This window comes from Sphaerodactylus townsendi, linkage group LG01 (genome assembly GCF_021028975.2).
Source record: "Sphaerodactylus townsendi isolate TG3544 linkage group LG01, MPM_Stown_v2.3, whole genome shotgun sequence".
Taxonomy (NCBI): domain Eukaryota; kingdom Metazoa; phylum Chordata; class Lepidosauria; order Squamata; family Sphaerodactylidae; genus Sphaerodactylus; species Sphaerodactylus townsendi.
This window is the reverse complement of record NC_059425.1, coordinates 54,924,914-54,948,465: the sequence shown is the minus strand read 5'-3', so window position 1 is coordinate 54,948,465 and position 23,552 is coordinate 54,924,914. Positions and strand designations below refer to the sequence as shown.

The 23,552-nt window shown below is 38.7% G+C and overlaps 1 protein-coding gene across 9 annotated transcripts in view; it reads right to left on the bottom strand.

The window, feature by feature from the left end:
* HHAT (hedgehog acyltransferase) overlaps positions 1 to 23,552 on the bottom strand; it is a 226,444-nt gene that overhangs the window by 61,049 nt on the left and 141,843 nt on the right. The window lies entirely within an intron of this gene.

Genomic DNA, 23,552 nt, shown 5'->3' with positions numbered 1-23,552 from the left:
TTGTTATATGTTTATGCTTTTCCTATCATGATGCAAAGTGCAAACATAATCAGCAGATTGAAACGTTATTAGTATATTAGTAAACAAATACTTTCAAACACTTTATAAGATGGTGCAAACAAAAGCATTTTTCCCCAAGACATTATTTTTATTCCAATTGAGCATATTTTACAAAAGCATACAAATGCAATTTTTGTAAAAAAAAAAAAAGTTTACAATTCAGTATGCTATTACATCTAACAAGGATCATTTTGTTGTCACCAAGAGAAAGTACAAATGCATCTGAAGTTAAGGGCAATCTGAATTCAAGTCTCTGCTCCAAGGATCTCACTGAATAGTCCATATCCCAGCCTCACATACTTTACAGGCAGCTGTGAAAATAAAATGAGGACGGAGGGATGTACACTATGACGTCCTTGGAGAAATGGAAGGATATATATGTAATGATTCAACAACAGCAATGGTAATACATCCTGTAACAATTAACTAGAAACCACACAAACTTTTTTACAAGTGTTTGCGTCTTTAAAAAAACTTTTTGCTGCAACAAGCAGGAAAAGAAATTCTACAGGGGAATAAAATGCAGTGATAGAATGTTTAATTAAAGATAGTGGCTTTTACCTTCTTAGCAAAGTTATAAGGAAGCTACTCAATTATTCAGTGAGTAAGGGATTCTATTGCACAAACCAAAGTCACTGGCAAATTTCCACCAACTGAAGTCAATCTGCAAAGTACAGATGAGCTGGTTTCAAAAATGGGTAGCGTTAAGTGGGGGAGGCAGATATACTGTAATTCTAAATTTATTACATCTATTATAGATCTGCTCTGTCAAAATCATTAGACAATATGTCAAGAAGAACTTAGAGAAAACATAAAGATTTCTGAATGAAGATGAAGAATGGGGTTGAAAGGGCAATTTGGAAAGCTCCACTTGCATAACAGGAAGTCTGGGCCATCTTTTCCAAAGCAAAACCCAAAATGCCCTGATACTCGTGACTCCCAACTTTTAGGAAATTGTTACAACAGTCTGTAATACAGTTAATGTAGTCAAGGGAAGGCTGTATCCATGCAAACCTATACAGAGTCATTTTTGAAGGCTCTACCAGTAATTTCTTGATATCATGGACAGACCAGACTGATGGAGCACAGCAAGGGTAAGATAGATGCCAATATTAATTCAAGGGCTTTGATATCAAGAGGGGTTTGCCTGACGCATGACATTTGTCTTTCCCCCTTCTGAATTAAATAAGCATAGCATCAAATAAGGCCTTCCCTAAAGGCTCAGCCACTTGAATCTAGATAACAACAGCCCAGCCTTGAAATCACACACCTGGCACAAGGCTGATGAAGAACTTGAAAATTCGCACACCCTGATTTCATCAGTGAACTGGCTAGACCACCCTGTACCCTTTTCTCCCAAACGTAAACTCAATCTTAAACATCCTATTAAGCGTTTTCAACTTCCTAGAGATTCTTTGTTTTAACATCTCAGAACTCATCAAGAGTGGGGTGCTCCCAGGTCTTAATCCAATCAAGCCTTTTTTCCAAGCACTGTCTGCCTGGGAATGGAACTTTGCTTTGTTCTAGGAAGATTGCCCCTCTTATAATAGCCAGAGTGTCAACTTATAACTAGCCCCCAAAATCCATGGCAAATTGCACTTGGATTTTCCTTCTTGTTTCCATGTGAAGTGTTTGCTGCTTTTATCATTCTTCTTGAACCTTTTCACTTCTGGAATGGAAATATCACCCTCCCAATACCCTGATCTATCCCTCTTATCCCTCATCTCTGTATTTTCCAAGGATCCTTTAAAAACCTTTATGTGTGTGCTTGCCAGTTTGCGTGTATATTTTTATTTTAAATTCCTCAATAAAATTGTAACCTTTCTCCTTCAATTTTGTTTTTTGCATGGATTTCTTTTGGGGTGACTTCTGTGAAAATTGGTGTGGATCTCATTACCCTCCTCTGCTCTCAGCTAATTCCACCAACCAAAAGTGAACAGACCAGTGTAATCTGGGTAACAAGGTGGTGGTGGTGGTGGTAGTTCTAGTAGGCAAATCTCTAGCACACATGCACACAACACCATTTTGCTTGGCACTCAGTGCCAGATTTCCATCCAAAAAACAGAGGTACTGGAAGCACTGCTGTGGACAGCACTGAAAGAGAAACCAATCAGCATGTCTTATGACTATCATCACCTGCAAGTCATGTACAAGACAAGTCCCACAGATGTCACCAGCACCACTGGAATTCACTTGGTCCAAGCACAATCCTTATCCTATGCCACTTCATCTTACCAGCACATCAACATCTTCACAGGTAGACACTGTGGCCTACCCTATTCTGGTGCATGCAAAGAAATGATATTATTAAGGAATTCTTCAGATCCAAGCTCATGGTTGCAACTGTGCTCTGGCAGAAAAAAGGCACAATTACAACAATTAGCTTTTAAAAATTCTTTTATGACTCTGTGGTAGTGAATTTTTTTTCAATGACTATTTCACAGATGAGTTTTATACACATGTTTGAAACTATGACTGCCTGATCAATTAAACAGACCAGAAACACACCTTTAAAAAAAATACTAATTGCAATTTACAAGTTTCCCCCCCTCTGAACAATTATTCTTCCAGTTACAAATAGAAGAGATGGATGATGCAATCTTGGAACAGATGACCAAACTTTCAGAAAGGAAAGGAGTAGTAATAATGGGAGATTTCAATTATCCGGATATTTGCTGGGAGTCAAACTCTTCCATGACAATCAGGTCTAACAAATGTCTCACTTGCCTTGCAGACAATTTCATGGTTTAGAAGATGGAAGACGCAACAAGGAGAATGGCTATTTTAGATCTGCTCCTAACCAATAATGATGACCTGATTAGTGGAGTGGAAGTGGTAGGATCCTTAGGTGGGAGTGACCATGTTCTCCTGGAGTTTGTTATACAGTGGAAAGGGGATGCTAAGCGTAGTCATACACTCATTCTAGATTTTAAGAAAGCAGATTTTAGTAAGCGTAAGAATCTACTGGGTGATCCTGTGGTCAAAAATATTAAAAGAGAAGGGAGTGCATGATGGCTGGGAATTTCTTAGAAGTAAGATCTTGAAGGCACAATTGAGGGGTCCATTTCCAGCCCCTCTCTCAAGATTCCACAACCCAGACATTAAACTTCATGTTACATGACAAATGAGACCATCTTTTTAGGAAATATCAGCCAAAAAAAAAAAAAAATCCCAGAGATCCCAGTACTTTCCACCCAACACCACTACATAATAATTTTCCTCTTGCATTTATCTAGCTAAAAGTGTAAGGATAAACATAAATAGACATCTAACTGATTTATTTACTAAAGATTTGTTGTGATATGAAATTTTTGTGAACTACATTGGTACACATAGGAATGCATGTACAAACATAAAATTACAAAATCAAACCCCATATGGGAGGGGGAGGGGCAGTCTTTATCTGGGGGAGAATGTTAACTGTCAGAAGCCCTCTGCTTGGAGCTTTCCACTGCTCCCACCACTAGAAATAGCTCTACTCTGACTGCTGCTTATATAGACACTGAACCACTCTAGCCTCTCTCCCCACCTCCTTCCTAGTACTTCCTAATACTAGCAAAAGAAGATCATCCCGACCTCCAGTTGAATGCACATGTTTGCTAACAACTCAGTTCTTTGTTCTGACATTCATCAAATAAATTTCTCTCTCCTACTTTTCCTGTCCAGTCCCCTCCCTTGTGCACACTGTCTTTTAGTTTGAAGTCTGAATCTTACTTTAATTTATGTTCAGTGCCTTCCACCAACATTGTACATTGAATTTTAATTGTGTGAGCTACTCTGGGAATCAATTTTTTTCATCTGAAAGGCTGATAAGGTAAAGGTGAATGCAGACAAGACAGAAATGTTGCTGGTTGACAAGGATGATGCCCTTGAAGGTATAACATTTCCCACTATTGATGGGGTGGGTTTATTCTATCAGATTCAGCTAAGAGTTTAGGAGTTCCAGTTTCTTTCAAAAGCGATAAAGAAGTTGATCTGGTAACAAAAGGGGTTTTTTTCCTCTAAGGACCATCTCAAAAGTAAACTATTTTCCTTTATGGACTCATGTGAATCAGTCAGATTGATCCATGCTACAGTAACCTTGAAACTATAATATCATAGTGTACTCTTTATGGGGCTATCCTTGATTCTAACTAGAAAACCAGCGCAAAATGCAGCAGTTCACTGTTTTTTTGGAATAAGCTATTATATTAATTTATTTAAATAATTATAACCCAATTTTTTGAAAGCACAAAGTGTCTATGAGAAGTTGAAATGCAAAGCAGATAACAACAAATTTACCCTTGTCTCAAAAGATCAAGACTAAATCAAAAGACAAGACCAAATTGTCTCAAAAGATCAAGACCATAATCACTGCAAGTCCAAAACCCGACCTTAATATTATACCCTTAGCCTCACAACTCTACAACTCATTAACGATTAGAGGTGTTTATACTCATATTATGCCAATTTTAAAAATCTAACAATTTCCTGCCTCTTTAACTAATTTTATGTATCCCTTTCCTCTCTGTCAGGAAGGTATCTAATTTGATAAATACAGTGCAATCCACAGGGGCAGCACTACTGCAGCATGGCCAAAGAGTTTTCAAGCAGCACAACAAGCAGAGAGAACAAGTGAAACTCCCATCCACTTGAAAAACCACATGCAGTCCAATAGGCTCCACTATACTTTTTCGTCTCATATGTCAGCTGTTGGCATCAGGTGAATGTCCTCTTGGCATCAGGTGAATGAAGCTGACTAAAGTTGGCCCTCACCTGCAGACACCCCAGGACTGGTCCCCCATGGTGGAGAAGGGGCAACTTCCGTGGCACATGCACTGGCATTCCGCCTCAAGGCATTCACATCAATGCACGCTTGCACTGCCTCCATAACAGTTTCGTCCCCACCCCCCAAGCTTGTACAGTAATCTTTAAAGAACAAGAGAATATCTCACTATGACATGCCTCTGAAGATGCTAACCATAGATGTTAGGAGCAAAAATTACTAGACTACAGCCACACAGCCTGGAAAACCCACAATGACGAGTTGATTCCACCCATAAAAGCCTTCAACAATACAACAAGTGAACTTAAGTTACTTCTCTTGTAACTTTTCAACTTCAACTTTTCAAGCAGATTGATATGTGTTCCATTCAGAACCTACATCCACTTAATCTTCAACATGCGGAACTAGAAGTAACAAAAGAAGAAATATAAGCTAGTTTCAGGAGTTAAAGGAAACTATGACATCCCCGAAAGAAAAATCTGATATGGAAAACACAAGGTTTTTTTAAAAACTGAAAACTGTGAGGATGGAGAAAAGAAGGCTTTGAAGATTTACAAGTTATACTTCAGATAAATGACAGCTAAAGTAGAAAACAGAAAAGGAAGTCGCTGCTTAGCTTTGAAATTCATACAATACTAGACAGACATCAATGGAAATACTGACACTGGTATTGCTGCTATAGCGAGCATTTTCAAACATTTCTTCCCAGATGACAAGAATACTTTCTATGCCATTTCCAATCAAAATTGTGAGTGTCAATGAATGCAGATACCTTTCATCTCTGGGTTTAGTTTCCAAATACTTGTGTATTCAACTGTCTAATCCATATTTTTCCAGCCTGTAATACGAAACTAAAAATATCAAAGAGATGTGAAGATAAGGTGACAATTTCGACTGTTTTGCCCTTTCAATTGCAGATCTTTCACATATTATTCTTTAAGGTCCCCTACCCCCTGAAGTTGTATTTTATAAAGGTCAGTTGGCTACCCCCTCTACTCCCTCACAATGGTAAATTTCCTTGGGATGGAATAAGGAGCTGGCATAGAGGACAGGTGAGTGGTAGAGAGACCATTTCAAGCCAGGATTCAATAGGTCATAATGGCCTGTGAATTTCTATACTGAGTGTGTTCTTATTCCCAAATTCACATTTCCAAAAACCAACACCTTAAGAGATAATCAAAATGAGAATATAAATGTACTGCATGCAAGGCTTCTGATGCATAACTCAATTCTATTTCACTATGAACAGAAATGTTATAGAACTATTGATCCCTGAAACCACATTTCTTTTTAATTATAAACCACATCAAAAGACTTGACGCTTAACAAATGATTTTTAAAAATGTCCCTTCTTAGAATTCTTTCCAGGAATTTTTCTCGTCATCACATTCCAATATACATTTCATTTAAAGCAATGCATGCTTATTACACAAACAAATAACATACTTAGAAACAAAATCTCCTCAATAAGCCCTTCGGGGATCGGGCGGTATACAAATTAAATAAATAATAATAATAATAATAATAATAATAATAATAATAATAATAATAACAACATTTTCTTTTATTTATTTAAAGCAGCAGACTACATAATACAGCAGATAAAAGAGCAGCAACATACTGTTCAAAACAAAGGTGATATGACAGTAATGGCATGATGGGGGGAAAAGGCTTGTGTACGTTTTGAAAATTTACTGCATTTATCCACTGCTGCTGTACTGAGATGGACAGCCCAGGTTAGCCAAGTCTTGTCAGATTTTGGAAGCTAAGCAGAGTCAACCCTGGGTAATACTGGGCTGAGAGTCCAAGAAAGTCCAGGGTCACTACACAAAGGCAGATTATGGCAAACCACTCTGAATGTCTCATGCCTTGAAAACCCTATGTGGTAAACATAAACCCGCTGCAACTTGATGGCACTTCCCACCACCAACCACTGCTGCTGCAGCTGCTTTCAGAGATATGCTGGAAAAAATCCAAATGGATGGATGCCCAAAGGAACTTTTTGCTGCATAGGATCAACTATTGGGGTATGCAAGGAACAATACACACATCCAGGCATTGTTACTGCATCAACCTGCCTGTCTTGAAAAAAAAACAGTCCTAATATTAATTACATTTGCGGAGTGTTCAGACCAAGCTCCTTTGTACCCAAGGGTGGGGCAAAACACTGAGACAAAGGGGAAGAGAGAAGGGGGTTAAAATTATTTTGAGTGATGAGAAAATGTGATAGGTGAAAAAGAAGGGTACTGATATAAGCATGTATGACTGGTAAAAGTGATTATGCAAATACATCTGGCTTTAAATGATAACCGCAGTGTCTGGCCGCTGGCATGTTTGCCCCTCCAGCAGGGTAAGTTTTAAATGTGGGTTTTTCTGGACGCCTCTTATTTATTTATTTATTTATTTATTTAATTATTAACCTCTGTTTTATATGAAGTTTTAGAAAGTGTTATTGATTATTAATTGGATGGAGCCTATGTTATTTGTTTATTGTGTTGTATGATTTGCTCCTTGTTCAATACTGTATGAATTTTATGTTGTACACCGCCCGGAGCCCTCTGGGGATCGGGCGGTATAGAAATTTAAGAAATAAAATAAATAAATAACTAAATAACTAAATAGTCCTTTGGTATACTGGATAGAGGTTTGCATCCAAGACATGCCTCTTTCTATTTTCCTGGGTAGAAGGCACTTGCCTTGCCTTTCATACTCAGTGACTCAATGCAGTCTATGATAGCAAAGTTGGACATAATGTGAGAAGTAATGTGACTCACATCTTATCTATACAAGTGTATTCTGATACTGGTATTTGGTAAGACTGAAATCCTATTCTCAGTTATCTGAGAGTAGGTTCCAATGAAGTGGCTTATTTCTGAGTAAACCTACTAGGGATTTGTTCATGTTGTTGTTGTTGTTGTTGTTGTTGTTGTTGTTGTTGTTGTTGTTGTTGTTGTTATACACATAACAACACAGCACAAGTGTCTGGAATTCATCTCTGAATATCGAGTCCTTCCCAAGGACCTAGGATATTAGTTGTTGTTGTTGTTGTTGTTGTTGTTAATAATAATAATAATAATAATAATAATAATAATAATAATAATAATAATAATTTGATTTGATAAACCTCCCTACCCCCGAATGTTATATTGTTCCTTGACAGATCTTCAAGTAGAAATACAATTTCCTACATACCACATACTATTTCTCATGTTATTAACAATTTACATAGTACATTAACACGTGAATGCCCTATTATCTTTTACTATTCACCGCATTTATCCTTATCTGCAACTCTTACAACTCTACACACAATCAAGACAGTTTTGGCTCTCAAGCCTGAAGACTGTAACGTTTTGACATATTTAATATATCAGGTGAAACTCTGTTATTAGATATAAATATATAATATACAATTTGACAGGAACTTAACTCAAGTTCTTGTTCTTCTGGACACAAAGTCTAATCTACTAAAGAAAAAATGCCACAATCTTTTAACCTTTCCAAATCTGCAGATCTGTATAGCCCTTAGCTGTATTATTTTTTGTCAAACGTTAGTCGTGAAAGAAGAAGTTCAGCTCTCATGAACTCCCAAAACTGGTCAATAAGCATTAAGGACAGGCCTCTCCAAGCTCCCATTCTCACAAGTCCTCCCTCATTCATGCTCTCTATTTTGAAATTAGTAGAGTCAACGACTTTAGAAGACTACATACTGGAACCCATGGCATTTTCAAGACTACATACTAGAATAGTAGGACTACATACCAATTTTTTTTAAAAAAAAATTAAGATAAAAATGCTTCAATGCCAATAAACATCTCAATATGGAGATGAGTTCAGATATACAGTGAGGAACTTAAGTATCCTTCTACCGGTAGTGAGGTCATTCACAGCTACGTTTCACAGTCTTTAAAAAAATACCACTTCAAGGTCAAGGAGAAACAAATGTCAAGCCAGTTTCCCTCTTATGCTCAGTTTCTCTTCATTCTCTTCATGCTCAGTTTCTCTTCATTGTTTTCATAATGGTAAAGGGAAGTAATCAGAAACATGGAGCACCTCAATTATGAGATGAGAAGAAAAGACAGGGATAATGGTAACAGTGTCTGTCACAGTCACAGCAGTAAACCAAATGACACATTGTGAACTCTACCCTAAATCTAGCCAGGCTTTTGACTCAAGTGATCCAAAGGAATGTACTGGAATTGGACTACCAAAGTTCATTGGCTTTGTAAACTGTAAGCTGCCAGTAAGCTGTAAGCTGCCAGGAGAGGAAATCGCCTGGGATTCAAACGCAAATCACTCAAAATTCCTCAGAAAAAAACCAGCATATAAAATATTACTTTTAAAATCTAAGAGGTACCTTTAATTCCAGCCTATAACATGAGACATATTTTAATGCATTAAAAAGTGTAATATATAAATATTCTTGTTGTCCTTTTTTGTTAGCCTGTCTCATTCTCTCTGCCTTTAGCCTCTCTACCAAAAAACAGCTGCAATGCCAGTGGCATAATCTACCATGACTGAGTAATCAGATTCTGGCCTAGTTGGCATTGCTTTTTGCAGCCATTTTATTTTGTCCTGTTTGGGGCACAGAACAAAGAAACTGATGGTTCAAAGTAATGACAAATCCTGCATGAAAAGTTATGCTAGAATTCTCCAAACACCCACTTTGCCATCATCTTTCAGGTTATCAAAGTCTAAAAGAGAATATATAAATGTAGAAGTATAAAAGCTGAGAAAGAAGAGTGAAATGAAGGGGAAAAGGCACACAAAGGGACATGGGTTCTACCCTTATGTTCTTCACTTCCAATGTATTTGCTTTCTGTAGAATTAATGCATCATCAAGCTAACACAGACAGCAACAAGAATCAGCGTGGAGGGGGCAGAGAAAGAGAGATTAGCTGCTTACATTCATTCTGCTCTTTGACAGATGACGCTGACTGGATTTATCACCTTGACGGCAATTAATGCTTCATGCTTTATTAGCTACAAGTTTGTCAAGCGTATGTAAAAGCTGGCTCTGTGCACAGTAGAATAAATGTCTTATGAGTCAATTAAGATAAGATAATTAACACAAGGGAAAGCTGATTGACTGAAGCTTGCACCATCTCTGAAGGGGCAAGTCACAAGTTCCAAATTGTTGCTTTAATAATAGCAGAAAGTGGCTCAATCCAGTATAATATTTGCACAGTAAAATGACCACAATGTTGTAAATTTTAACATTTCATTTTGTCATATAAGGAAGTTATATGAGTATCGCTGCTTATAATTTTGCTGCTGTCCAATGGGTTGTAAAGCATTAGGCCACAAAATCCACACTGAAATACTAAATAAATGCTAATTTTGTGGATCTTAATCTCCTCTTCTGTTCAATTAGGCAAGAATGTGGAAGACTCTGGAGATCCCCTTCCCTTTCCAAACATTAAAAAAAATTTCTACATTCATGCTTCAGAGCTTTAAGAGGTTGCATACATTAACTAAAGATATTTTTTAGACATAACACGTGAGGAGTTCCAGACAACTGAGAAACTTATAAGGCTTTCATCACACACAAAAGTTGTTCTGACAGAACAGAACATCCAACCTACCCCCGCTCCCCTTTCTTCTGGCACTGAGCTCTTCTGTCACCAGCAAAATCAAAAGAGGAACTGATGTGCTTTCGCCTTTTGAGCGCTCAAGGCATCAGGAGGTCTTTACAATTACTAAGAGCAAAAAGACATATCCAAACATACAGTAAACATGGAAAGCTGATGTTGAGGGAAAAAATAATAGATGGGCTAGAAACAAAAATAGAACAGAAGGCCTGCATTGTTCTGTATTCCACAGAAACGGAGTTTCCTAGTGCAGACTTTTTTGTGCTCCAAAATGGCCTGACTTTTGTGACAAAAAACTTTTGAAACTAAATTGGATGGACCTATTGTATCTTTTCACATTCATCCTCAAGCAGGTTGTTACTCTTTTTTTCCCTACAAAAAAAGTAACTGACTAGCCAGTCCTCAAGACAATTATCAACCAAGCTGGCACAAGGCTATCCTATGTTCTCTTTAAAAAATGGACCTCTCTGCTCAAGCCTTTTTAGACCTGGGTCTTGAATGGGTAAGAACTCTAGCCAAGCTGAGAGTGTTCAATATAGAGAGACAATCAGACCTAATGGTCTCTCCAGGTTATTTATCTCTGGACAATGCAAGCAGCAGCCTATTTATATTTCTTGGAGGCCAGTAATATAAGAATGTTTACACTGGCTAGAGGCAATACCTTGCCTTCTATCATTCTGGAGGGGAGATTTTTAAAAAATCCCATGTGAACAGAGGTTATACGCCTGTTCTTTAAACAAAATTGATTCAACTGAGCATATGTTTTTTAAATGTCCTTTTTATGATAAGATCTGCAAAGAAACTATAGGCCCATTGGTGGCTGGATTGCCTAGAAGAGATAATAATTTTAAACTTGACTTCCTTTTATTGGGCAGGGACCACCAAATGACATGTACAGTTCTGTACACTTTTATGTAAATATAGGTTCTGTACACTTTTATGTAAATATAGGAAAAGTTGGGTGACTTCTGAAGTGTAGGTCATGGAGATTTGAACTAACACACTTTGCCAAATTACATAATATATTTTAAAGAAATATCTGATAAACTAAATGATGGGATGTAAGTTAAGTTAATATTTTACGGTATTATTGTCAAGCTTCATAACTAGGTTTGTGGTTTTTTGGCTGATTTGTTTCAAAATTTTGTCTTAGTATTTATATTTTTGCAAGGTTTTATATATAACTTTGGTCTATGTATAATTTTGGTTTCTCTGAAATGGCTATTTTAAACTCATTTTTTGTTCAGGTCGTGGATTGTAAACATAAATAATCTAGACTGGCCTTTTTTTGTCATGGAGGCATTAAGGGAAAAGGTGCAGTTTGTGCTTTATAATTCTGTAGTGAAAAGAATGAGTCACTTCAAAAAACAAAAGCTGAAACCTAGTAGATCAATGGCAAAAGATTGTTATAATGTTATTCTGCTATAGCTGTCTAGCAATTTTGTTTTGTTTTATTTGAAACCAAGAAAAAGTACTTCAGTGAAGAGGGCATGATGTGGTCTCTGTCATGTTGAAGGCTGTAGGGCAACACTAGCCATTGTTTTGCCCCCACTTACTGTTGTTGTCACCACTTTGGATAAAATCCACCCCTTCCCCTCTCATGTGATTGCCTGAAGTCAATTTTGTAGCAGTATCACAAAGCAGCATGCCAAGGGGCCAGGAGATTTGAGCAGACTTTCTAAAGTTAAACAATACTTTGGATTCTACAATGGATTCTATATACTGACCCCATAGTTCATTTACAAGAAGACTGCAAAATGAAAACTAGAAAGCAATTACAGGCAAAAGGTATTAATGGTTATTGGTTTTCTTATGAACAGCTATTGGAGAGATTCAAACTAGGCAATACTTCTACGGTTTTGAAGACACTAAGATAGAATTTAAAAGGGAATTATTTCTAAAATGTATACACTTTTGTTGAGCCTGGAAACAGAACAGGCAAAAGAATGCATGATAAAAAGGGGTACTAATTTTGGATATAATATTCAATTTGAACAATGGGAGAATATGTGGTCAAAGGGCTTAAATATACATCCCCCCAAAGACCCCCTCGGTTAAAAGCACTTCCCCCCAGCAAGACTCCCCCACTCTACTTACTTTTAGGAATGGAACATCCCAGAGAAGAAGCCTGCCTGTGTTGCCTGGGCCTGGTGGGAACAACATTTCCCAGGGGCTCCTGGGAAATGTAGTTCCCACCAGGCCCAGGCAATGCAGGCAGGCTTCTTCGGCCTGCTCCTTTCCTAAAACTAAGTGGAATGAAGTGCCGTGGGGGGGAGGCTGCTGCGGGGGGCGGGGGTGTGTGGACTTATGGGCAGATCTCTGGAAAGAAAACATGAAACTTTGTTTTTTTGTATGACAGGAGCAACAAGAATATTATATGTGCAGAAATGGAAAACTCCAGCTATACCTACAATTGAAGAATGCTGGGTGTAAGTATTAGAGCTGGCTGAGATGGCCAAGTTAACGTCAGTATTTAAAGAAAATATCTTAATTAAGTTCATGGGCAACTGGAAGCCCTTGATAGACAGTTGTGGGGACAGGCCAGAATGTGTATAAATTTGTATTTGATTAAGTTATAGAACCAAGGATTTGCAGAGAATCAAAATGGGAGCTTCTGTGTAAGTGACCAGAAAGCCTGCATTTTTGCAATAGGTCAAAAAGGAATGTTACCAGCAGCTTGCTAGTGACTATGCAAACAAGCAAGATAACATCTTTGACATCTTGGCACTGAGGGCCTACGTGACAGCAGACAGATGCATTTTATTATTTGGTTTTTGGGTTAGAAATGAATGTGATCAGTTAAAGGAAAAAGTGGTTTTTCTATTTATGTTGAATGAACACAGAAAGGATAAATAAGTGATTCACATTTACTTGTATTTTACTATAATTCTATTGTCATAGAATCATTGTATAAGTGTTAGAATTATGTTTTAACATTTCAAACTGGGGAATTGTTAGAAACATTTCATGTTGAGAAAAGTAAGTTTTATGATCTGAAAGTATGTTAAGCCTACCCCTGCCCTAGAGGTATAGCTCTCTCTCTGGGAGACAAACCTAGCAAAATGGGTTTTTCTTGGAGGAACAAGCTAGCTTTTATGGCAGTCCTTTGTATATGCATAGAGGCCATAAACTAACAGCAAGTAGCGTTTGAATGTGGATAATGTTAGGAATATGGGCAATGCCTTCATGTGACCAGTTCTGACCAATTAGATTCTTGCAGAAGGTATAAGTGAATCATCACAATGCGTGGGAACAAAAGTGGGAGAGGAGACTGTGTGACGCCTTTGCATCATCTACAAAAAAACCTCATAGGTTTTCATATGCTGGACAATGCGTCTCTTTGGAGAGCCACCCAGGAGTGGGCAATCTCCTGTAACATCTCTAAAGCTTATTGTATTAGCGGGCCTCTCCTTCGGGAGAGGTCACCTTCTGTAACTTATCTGTATTCTGTAATGCTCTCCTAAATTCCGTGGTTCTATCACTCGAGGGGCACCAATCTGGCGTGTCTTCTTCTCGGGAGAGTTCACATTCTGTAAACTGACCTATATTCTGCTAAGTAAAATTGTCTGTTTGATTTCTAATCTCAGATGTCTTTTGCTCTTATTTTTTAACTTTAGTTTTTTCTTTAAACTAACTCTTCCAGCTGTGTGGGGACCAGAGAAATGACGCCCTGGCCTCCCCACAGCGTTTTGGCTTAATCAAGGGCAGGACCAAGGCAGGACCAAGGCAGGACCTAGGCAAGAGTCTCTTGCTGGGGTTTAAAATGAAAAGAACTCTTTTTGTGAACTGAAGTAACTCTTTTGTGCAACCGTAAGTAAATTGGCAGAAGTGGGAAAAGGGTTGGTAAGGCCGGAGCGAAGGTAAAGCAATTTTTAAGCAGCACATTACGGGCTTTTTGCCTGTGAAAGATTGCTTCATCCACCCCACCTCACAGTCTATATGGAGGAAAACCGAGGTAAACTTTCTGGTACATGGGCAGGTAAAAGCCACTGCAGGGTTGGAGAGTATGGTTGGGTTACAGGTAAAAGGTTTTTTTTGGGAGGAAAAGCCCGTGGTAAATCTTGGAAGTTACTTCTAGTTAACTAACTGTGTAAGAAATCCCTGGGTAGCCAGTGGGGCAGGACCGCAGGAGAGAGAAAAAATCTTTCCAAAAAAGGATGCTTTGAGAAAAGTAGAAGTGGTCACAGAAGGACCATGGGTAACCAAACCAGTGAAGCCAGTGGGGTTTACTCCCATTGCAATGTGTATTGAAATACAAGAAAAGAACTGGGATTTCTTCTCTCTGCCCCCAAAAAAAAAAAAAAAAAAAAAAAAAAAAAAAAAAAAAAAAAAAAAAAAACTTTCTAAACTGTGTAAAAAAAACTTGGCCGCTTTTATGATGTCTCTGGAAGGGGGATAAGACATTGGCCTACGGAAGGGTCTTCCGACTGCAGAATGTAATTCTTGCAAAATGAATGCTTTTTTTTGTCGCACAGGCATGTAGAGTATATACAGAACAAGAATTATCTGGCGCGTTTTTTTATGCATTGAAATAAATAACCCTGCCTATGTGTGGAAAAAAAATGTAAGATCATCACTCTTTAGTGATAAAAGCAGCATTGTAACCTCGTGAATTTGACCTCATGTGCTCCCAGAAGCCGGGGAAAGCATTGAGGATCAGTTTTCTAGAAGGGACAGGGTGTCCAGATTCCCATGTCATCCCAAACATTTCTCCTTCTTTGCCTAAGTCTGACTCTGTGCTAGTGTCAACAGCGATTTCAGCATCTGTGGCAACTGAGACGGAAGAGGAAATAAAAGCTCCAACAGCTTTGAGTGGAGAGCCTTGGAAGAAGGTAACAAAAGCAATTCCAACTAAAGTGTTGCCTGGAAGAAGCGGAATCCTGGGAAAATAGAAACGTCAAGAAGACATAAGTGAAGTGGAGTTGTATCCAAGCCATGCAGAAGTGATATTTCTGTGTTAAACCCCTGACTGTGATTTCTTTCCAGATAGCAGCAGCTTTGAGGGAAAAGAGTGTAGGCTTATTCTGTTGTGACTCTGTCAAAACTGTCGCGTGCTTAACTGGTTAGAAATGCGGCGGCCCTGGTCAGCAGGAGATTTCCAGCTCAAAAAAAGCTGGAGCCGGAAGGCTTTTTTTTAAGCAGAGCAATGAAATTGGCTGGAAGGTCAAGCTGCAAAGGTTTCACAGAAAGCAACATATGTTTTTCTCCGGCGGATGTTGCCTCCAGCGAGGGACACATACGTGGAACAACAGTGCTGTGATGTACCGAGATCGAGGAAAAAGAGGGAAGGAGATTCGTCTCCTCCTGGAAGCAGAATGGAAGCCTCAAAAGAGAGAGTCTCTGAAAGTGCAAAATGCACGAGGGAAAGTGGCTTCTACCAGAGTGTAAAGGTAAGAGATTTCTTGACAGATTCTGCAGCGGAAGCAGCAAGTGTCTTACCTAGCGTGAATGATCTTCACCAATTGCTGTGGAACAGGAGACTTTTAGGAGAAAAGTCCTGGAATCCCAGCAAGTGGAATGGACTGAGAAACAGCAGAAGAGATTTGAGAGCAAAATTTGCCAGGAGGCAAATCTAGAAAAGGGACAGAAATTCCTTCTTGACAGCTTCGGCCTTGCAGCAAACTTCTAAGAATTCTGGGTTTGAGTCCTTTTGAATTGACCAGTTGCAAGGTCTAGAGTTAAGTGAGGAAAAAATTCAGATTCTGAGAGCAGGAATGTGTTATTGCTACAAGTTGTGTTTTTGTTGTTCTCTTTCAGGTATGAGCAGAAAAATCTACCTCAAGCAGTGGACATCAGAACCACTCCAGGTTTTGCTAACTACAACTGCAGCTTTAAACTGGAGAAAGTCAAGAATTGCATTCATCTCTCCAGATGCAAGGTTGTCTGTGTGTCAGCAGCAGCAGCTGAAGAGTAATCAGCATAAGAGAGAAGATCAACTGATAGAGACTGTCTCAAAGTGGACTGTAAAACCACTGAGAGAAGTGTGTTTCGGGTTAAAACAGAACTCTGATTTGAGTTTGCTAGTTTCCCAAGTGTGTTGCAAAAAATCACTTGACAAATTTATTGTTCAAACTTCCATTTTCTGTTGAGGGATTTTTAGTACCACATTCCTGTGAAGCTAAATCATGAGAAGCATGTTCAGGAAACTTTGCTTGGACCAATGTGGAAATGTATTCAGCATTGCATTTATAAACCACTCTACCACATCTGTAGTAGGTCGGAAGTTTTGGTTGCAAGGATAGATTAATGATACAACATTTGAGTGTAAGCTGCTAGGAATAGCATCTAGAAAAACACCTACATAGTTATGGCCACTTTACATAGCTACTAATGTTACTAGGATAGAAGTTTTTTTGAAAAGTGGAAAAGTATAATCAAAGCCATTATACAAACTCAAAGGTTTCAGGGGAATTTCATTATGGGACATGTGTTGTATCCTAAAATATGACAAAAGGCTTGTTTTGGTTAAGGGTATTTTTGTAATAAGGATGATTGCTGATTTGTGTGGAAATCATAAAGTGTTGTGTGTTTTATATGTTTTCTATATGTATGTCTAGTTTAGAGAATTTGTTCTGGAACAACATCTGTTCCCCTCAAATGGTAAAAGCAATTTCTATTGCAAAGCAAAATCCATTAAAGGGAGACATTACATGGATATTAACATTCTTCTTCATTCAATAAATATGGCAAATGTGAATACTGATTGCAATTCAAATTACCATTTATTAGAGAGGGAAATTAGGGACAGGCCAAGAAATGTAATGTATAGGAATTCTGTATTTTGATTAAGTTATATAGTTCCAAGGATTTGCAGAGAATCAAAAATGGGAGCTTCTGTGTAGAGTGACCAGAAAGCCTGCATTTTGCAATAGGTCAGAAAGGAATGTTACCAGCAGCTTGCTAGTGACTATGCAAACAAGCAAGATAACATCTTTGACATCTTGGCAACTGGAGGGCCTCACGCGGACAGCAGACAGATGCATTTTATTATTTGGTTTTGGGTTAGAAATGAATGTGATCAGTTAAAGGAAAAAGTGGTTTTTCTATTTATGTTGAATGAACACAGAAAGGTCTGTTATAAATAAGTGATTCACATTTACTTGTATTTTACTATAATTCTATTGTCATAGAATCATTGTATAAGTGTTGGAATTATGTTTTAACATTTCAAACTGGGGAATTGTTAGAAACATTTCATGTTGAGAAAAGTAAGTTTTATGATCTGAAAGTATGTTAAGCCTACCCCTGCCCTAGAGGTATAGCTCTCTCTGGGCAGACAAACCTAGCAAAATGGGTTTTTCTCTTTGGGAGGGAACAAGCTAGCTTTTATGGCAGTCCTTTGTATATGCATAGAGGCCATAAACTAACAGCAAGTAGCGTTTGAATGTGGATACGTAGGAATATGGGCTGCCTTCATGTGACCAGTTCTGACCAATTAGATTCTTAAGGTATATGAATCATCATACGTGGAACAAAAGGGGAGGACTGTGTGACGTCTTTGCATCTACAAAAACTCAGGTTTTCATATGCTGGACGCAAGTTCTCTTTGGAGAGCCACCCAGGAGTGGGCAATCTCCTGTAACATTCTAAACATTGTATTGGGGCGTGCCTCTCCTTCGGGAGAGGTCACCTTCTGTAACTTATCTGTATTCTGTAATGTTCTAAATTCCGTGTCTATCACTCGAGGGCACCAAGGGCGTGTCTCTTCCTCGGGAGAGTTCACATTCTGTAAACTGATCTATATTCTGCTAAGTAAAACTGCCTGTTTGTTTTCTAATGTCAGATGTCTTTTGCTCTTATTTTTAACTTAGTTTTTCTTAAAACTAACTCAGCTGTGTAGGAACAGAGAGCGGCCCTGGCCCCACACAGTCAAGCCAAAACATAAAAAAAATCATTGATTAGTGGTTTTGAAGTTTAAGGACCATTAAAATAAAATCCAAAAGACAATTGATGGATGATTGGATGATTAGTGGTTTTGAAGGTTAAGGACTGTTAAAATAAGGTTGTTAAAAAAATGATGATTAGTGATTTTGAAGACTGTTTTCAAAGACTGTTAAGATAGAGAAAATAATGATGCTAAAGATTAATTTTATTTTGATGTTTAATGGCTAAGTGCCTAATTTTTTAGGATTTAAGGGTTAATATTTGGTGTAGAGGAAACTGGAAGTTTCTATGGAATATGTATTTTATAACCTGGTCAATGTTTATTTTTATGTATATTGTGGATTTTGACTTTGAAGTACACAAAAAATTGTTACACCGAAACTTAAGGGCTTACAGAAGCTTAGTACGGTAGCTCTTTAGACAACTGTCCAATCTTTAAGTCCAACTGCATTAACTGTTGGCAGATTCCAAGCTCCTATATTCTTTTCTAGCCTCAGAGATCTGTTAGTGTAAAGTCCTAAGGATATGCCAGTCCAAAGCATGCATTTTTTTAAAAAAAATTGCTGGTCCAAGAGCATACCCTGTTCTACCTGTTCCAACCATCTCTCATTAGCACAAAAGTGTATACTGTTTGCCAAGTCCACTGAAGTCAAAGCCAAACAAAAAAGAGGCCAAAGCCAATCATGGGCAAAGGCCAAGCAATAGCTCTTTTAGCCTGTCAAATTAACAATTTGTAAAGTAAAAATGATGAGAAGAACACAAAAATTGCCTTATTGGACCAGAACAAAGTCCATGTGGTCCAGAATTCCATTTCTAACTGTGGCCAGTGATATATCTGTGAAAGTTCTCAAGCAGCATTCCCTCACTGAGTAGGTTTTCAGAGAAAAATCTTGATAAAGTAGTGTAATTACTTTTAAATAAATGTATTTTCAATTACAAAAATTGGTTACTGCAAACCAAATCTAAATCCAGGAAGAGCGCTGCCTGGCCAACCAATTACCAGAAAAAAAGTGGCAGACATTATCTTGTTTTTCAGTGTTCCAGACCATATGGATTATTCCTCAATAGCATCAACAATAAATGTTATTTACTATTTTGGTTATTTATTAAGTTAAGAACATAAGAAGAACCATGCAGGATCAGACCAAAGGCCCATTAAGTCCATCATTTTGTTCACCAACTGCCTCTAGGAAGCCCAAAACAACATAGCATCCTCCCATCACTGCTCCCTAGCAATTGATATAAGGAAACATATTGTCTCTGGTACAATGAGCAGATACCTATCATGACTGGCAGCTAACAGACTTCCTTCTGTGGTACACCTCTGAAGATGCCGGCCACAGATGCAGGTGAAACATTAGGAACAAGAGCCACCAGACCACGGCCACACAGTCCAGAAAACCCACAAGAACCAACATTTTTAAAGTTCTTTTAAAAATATCTTATAGCTTTTGTTGATATAACGTTGAGCAAAAGCAACTTTGTAGCAATTCTTTCAAAAGTGTCCATATCAAAGTCAAAGAGCTTGTTTGATGGGAGGGGAAAACCACACATTTTCTCATTATTCTGCACCTTATTGCCTTACCAATTAAGGGAATGTGAAATAAATTGGCATTGAATGTGGCCATTCCTGGCCTTACCACTACCCCATGATAGCTACTATATAAGGAGCCACCTGATATAACAAATGTCTCTAAAAATCTGTTTCCTATAAATAACCTCTTCCTTTCAATGTCCCAAACATGCATATTTTAACTTTGACATTTTAATGCCATCTGCCACTTAAAGCCTCAATCTGTTAAACTGTCAACATTTATTCCAAATCCTACATACATCAGCCAAGTCACTTGATCAGGCTGCCATGAATAGGGCCCTAATTTCTCCTCTGTCGAAACCCTATTGAATAGCTCACACCTGTCTGAGGTGGGTGTGAAACTCTCCTAATTAGAATGGCAGCCTTTCACACCCACATTCCTTATATGGAAATTATTACAAAATCCCATAAAAATAACTGGAGTGCAGGGCATGAGATTGCCTACATTGTATATTTACAAGGCTATATCCTGAAATATGTGCAATAGTAGATATTACCATTTGACCACAGCTGTCCTAGCATGTCTACTTCAGTTCTTATAATGTCCCTGGGTGCTTACTTCTCCAAATATAACTATACGTATGGCAAACACTATTGATGCAAAACAGATGAATAAGCTCCCAATGTCCTTCCTTTCCTGCTTCCATGAAAACAATGACCAGTAGAAAACATCTTGGGGTGAGCAGAATTGAGTCTGCTTTAAGAGCAAATTTTATATTATTGTTAGTCAGTGTACTCACACTGCAAAGCATTATGACACTTGAAGTTAATTTTCAATGGGGCATAGCACTTTTATAAATATAATCAACAAACACTATTTTTGAACATTGACTCTAAGTCTGAAGGTACACTGCACTCAAAGCAAAATGACTTGTACTGCTCCATGCTGTGAGAAAATAACACTGGTCCATTCCACACAGCTGAAATAAGATGTCCTGAGGATGCAAAAAAAAGGCGTCTTGGAAAGGCACTCTGCACAATCTTTTTCCCAAGAAGTCCTTAAGATGCCTTATTTCTCCTCAAGGAGTCTTAAAAAAAAACACCTCTTCAAAGCACACACTTCCCCCCTAAACTGCCTGCAAGATGTTTCCTGCCTGCCTGTGCAGAATTCAGAGCTCAGGATGCACCTTATGTTTACCGCCTGACTGTTTTGCTCTCTGGCCAGATTCACTCTCAGCTTGCATCTGACGTTATGTGTGCAGCTGAAGGGATTCTCCCTGCATTGCTGAAGGTAACCCCAGGACTTTTACTTTGCAGGCTCAGACCCTGGATGCCTTTTCAGCCCAAACGATATATAGTTGTACTCAGCTGTCCCTGCCGATTCTGGAAATATATGTAGTTTGCCTTTTTATTATTATTTTTGAGGAGCTGTCTTTGTAGCTATGCAGAGAAGAGTGCACAGAAGAGAATCTTAGCCGCTCGGAAGACAGGTCTGTCACTCACTGAAAAGCACTGGATTGATCTCCCCTCTACAGACCGACTTCATTTTTTTATTCTCCACATTTTTTCATACTGCACAGAGATCCCAAGTCAGTCTGTGGAGGGTAGGTCAACCCAATGGTTTTCAATGGGCAGCAGACGCGTCTTCTGAGTGGTTAAGATTGCCATGTTTGTGTCTGTGAAGCTACAAAGATTGTTCCTTGATTTTTTTTTAAAGGAAAACTATATATTGCCAGAATCAGCAGGACCAGCTGAGTACAACTATGTACTTTTGGGGCTGGAAAGGTGCCTAGCTTTGCTGAGCAAATGTCCTGGGGCAACCCTCAGCAAATGGCAGTAGGGAGAATCCCTTCAGCTGCACACAAAATGTTGGGCACAAGCTGAGGGTGAAACTGACCAGACAGCAAAACGGTTGGGTGGGAAACAATCTCTTTTCCCCTCTGACACCTTTGATGTCTGGAAAGCACCCAGAAGCTGTCTCTTATAATCCCAGGACACCTTGTTTTGGGTACGCAGAGTGAAAAGAGGCAGTCACCTCTTTTTATGATGTCCCACAGTTGTCTTTTTTGTGCTGTGCAGAATGGATCATTATGAAACCCTGAATATTGGGAACAGCCACCTAAAAGTTCATTTTTTTGTTGCAACAAGAGGTTTGGGAAAAGAAAGATTGGCAACTTGCTGCTTGCTATCTTCAAACTTACAGGCTAAGACAAAAACTATATGCAGGTCTGTGAAAGGAATCCCAATCCACCCAATTTAGTCTTTTAGAAAAACAGCAGCTGTCACAATTTAGAAAAGCTCTGGAAGTATAATCCAAGGAAAGAAACAAGTAATAAGAAATATGCATGAACTGATCATTTCAACTGTTTTCCACACTGGACACTGGGCACACTGGGACAAGTGCATGTTGACACACCAGTTCTGGATCTGTGGCATATAATATTCTGCGTGGTGTGAGATAATGGGCTAGTACTTCAGTGTACAGGAAAAAAAACTTGAGGCAAACAGTTCAGATGCCAATGCTTAAACATTTGCTGAAGCCTAGAATGGTGACATAAAGTTGTCACAGCGCTAGCATAGTTTAATCTTTTCTGCCCCTGAAATAGTATAGAATTAATATCCTCATCTTACTAACTTATTCAAAATTCATGGCAGCTTACAATGAATCTTTTATGAAAAACATTTTGAAAATCAACCAATGTATAAATCAAAATGTCCAAAAAAAAGGCAAATAGTAAATCCCCCCCCTCCAAGAAAAAATAAAAACAAATAAAATGAAACAAAATATAACCCCATTCAGTTTGGCCTTTTTTAAAGGGACAAGACATTTTTGCTCAGGCTTGTTGGCAACCCTGGCCACCTGGAGGTTGGCAAACCTATGTGGAAGGCTTCTCCTTTCCGCCTTCCTCACTATTTCTTCTTTCTTTTCCCTGAAAGCTCTCAGAACTCCTCCCATTGTCTTGCGTCCTTCTCCCCTTCTAGGGTTGCCAACTTCTAGATGGGACCCGGAGAGCTCCTGGAAATCACAACAGGTCTCCCAACTACAGGGATCAGTTCTCAGTATTGCCATGTCTCAGTTGGGAAATTCCTGGAGATTTGGGGTGGAGAAGTTGGAGGGCAAGGTTTGGGGAAGGAAGCAACCTCAGCAGGATATAATGCCCAAGTTAATTCTCCGAAGCAGTCATTTTCTCCAGGGGAACTGATCTCTGTCATTTGGAAAACAGTTGTAATTCTGGGTGATCTCCATCCCCTACCCTAATTTCTATCTTTAAAGAGTCTCAAAGTGGCTTACAATCACTCTTTAAGAACATAAGAACATAAGAACAAGCCAGCTGGATCAGACCAGAGTCCATCTAGTCCAGCTCTCTGCTACTCGCAGTGGCCCACCAGGTGCCTTTGGGAGCTCACATGCAGGATGTGAACGCAATGGCCTTCTGCGGTTGTTGCTCCCGATCACCTGGTCTGTTAAGGCATTTGCAATCTCAGATCAAGGAGGATCAAGATTGGTAGCCATAAATCGACTTCTCCTCCATAAATCTGTCCAAGCCCTTTTTAAAGCTATCCAGGTTAGTGGCCATCACCACCTCCTGTGGCAGCATATTCCAAACACCCATCACACGTTGCGTGAAGAAGTGTTTCCTTTTATTAGTTCTAATTCTTCCCCCCAGCATTTTCAATGAATGTCCCCTGGTTCTAGTATTGTGAGAAAGAGAGAAAA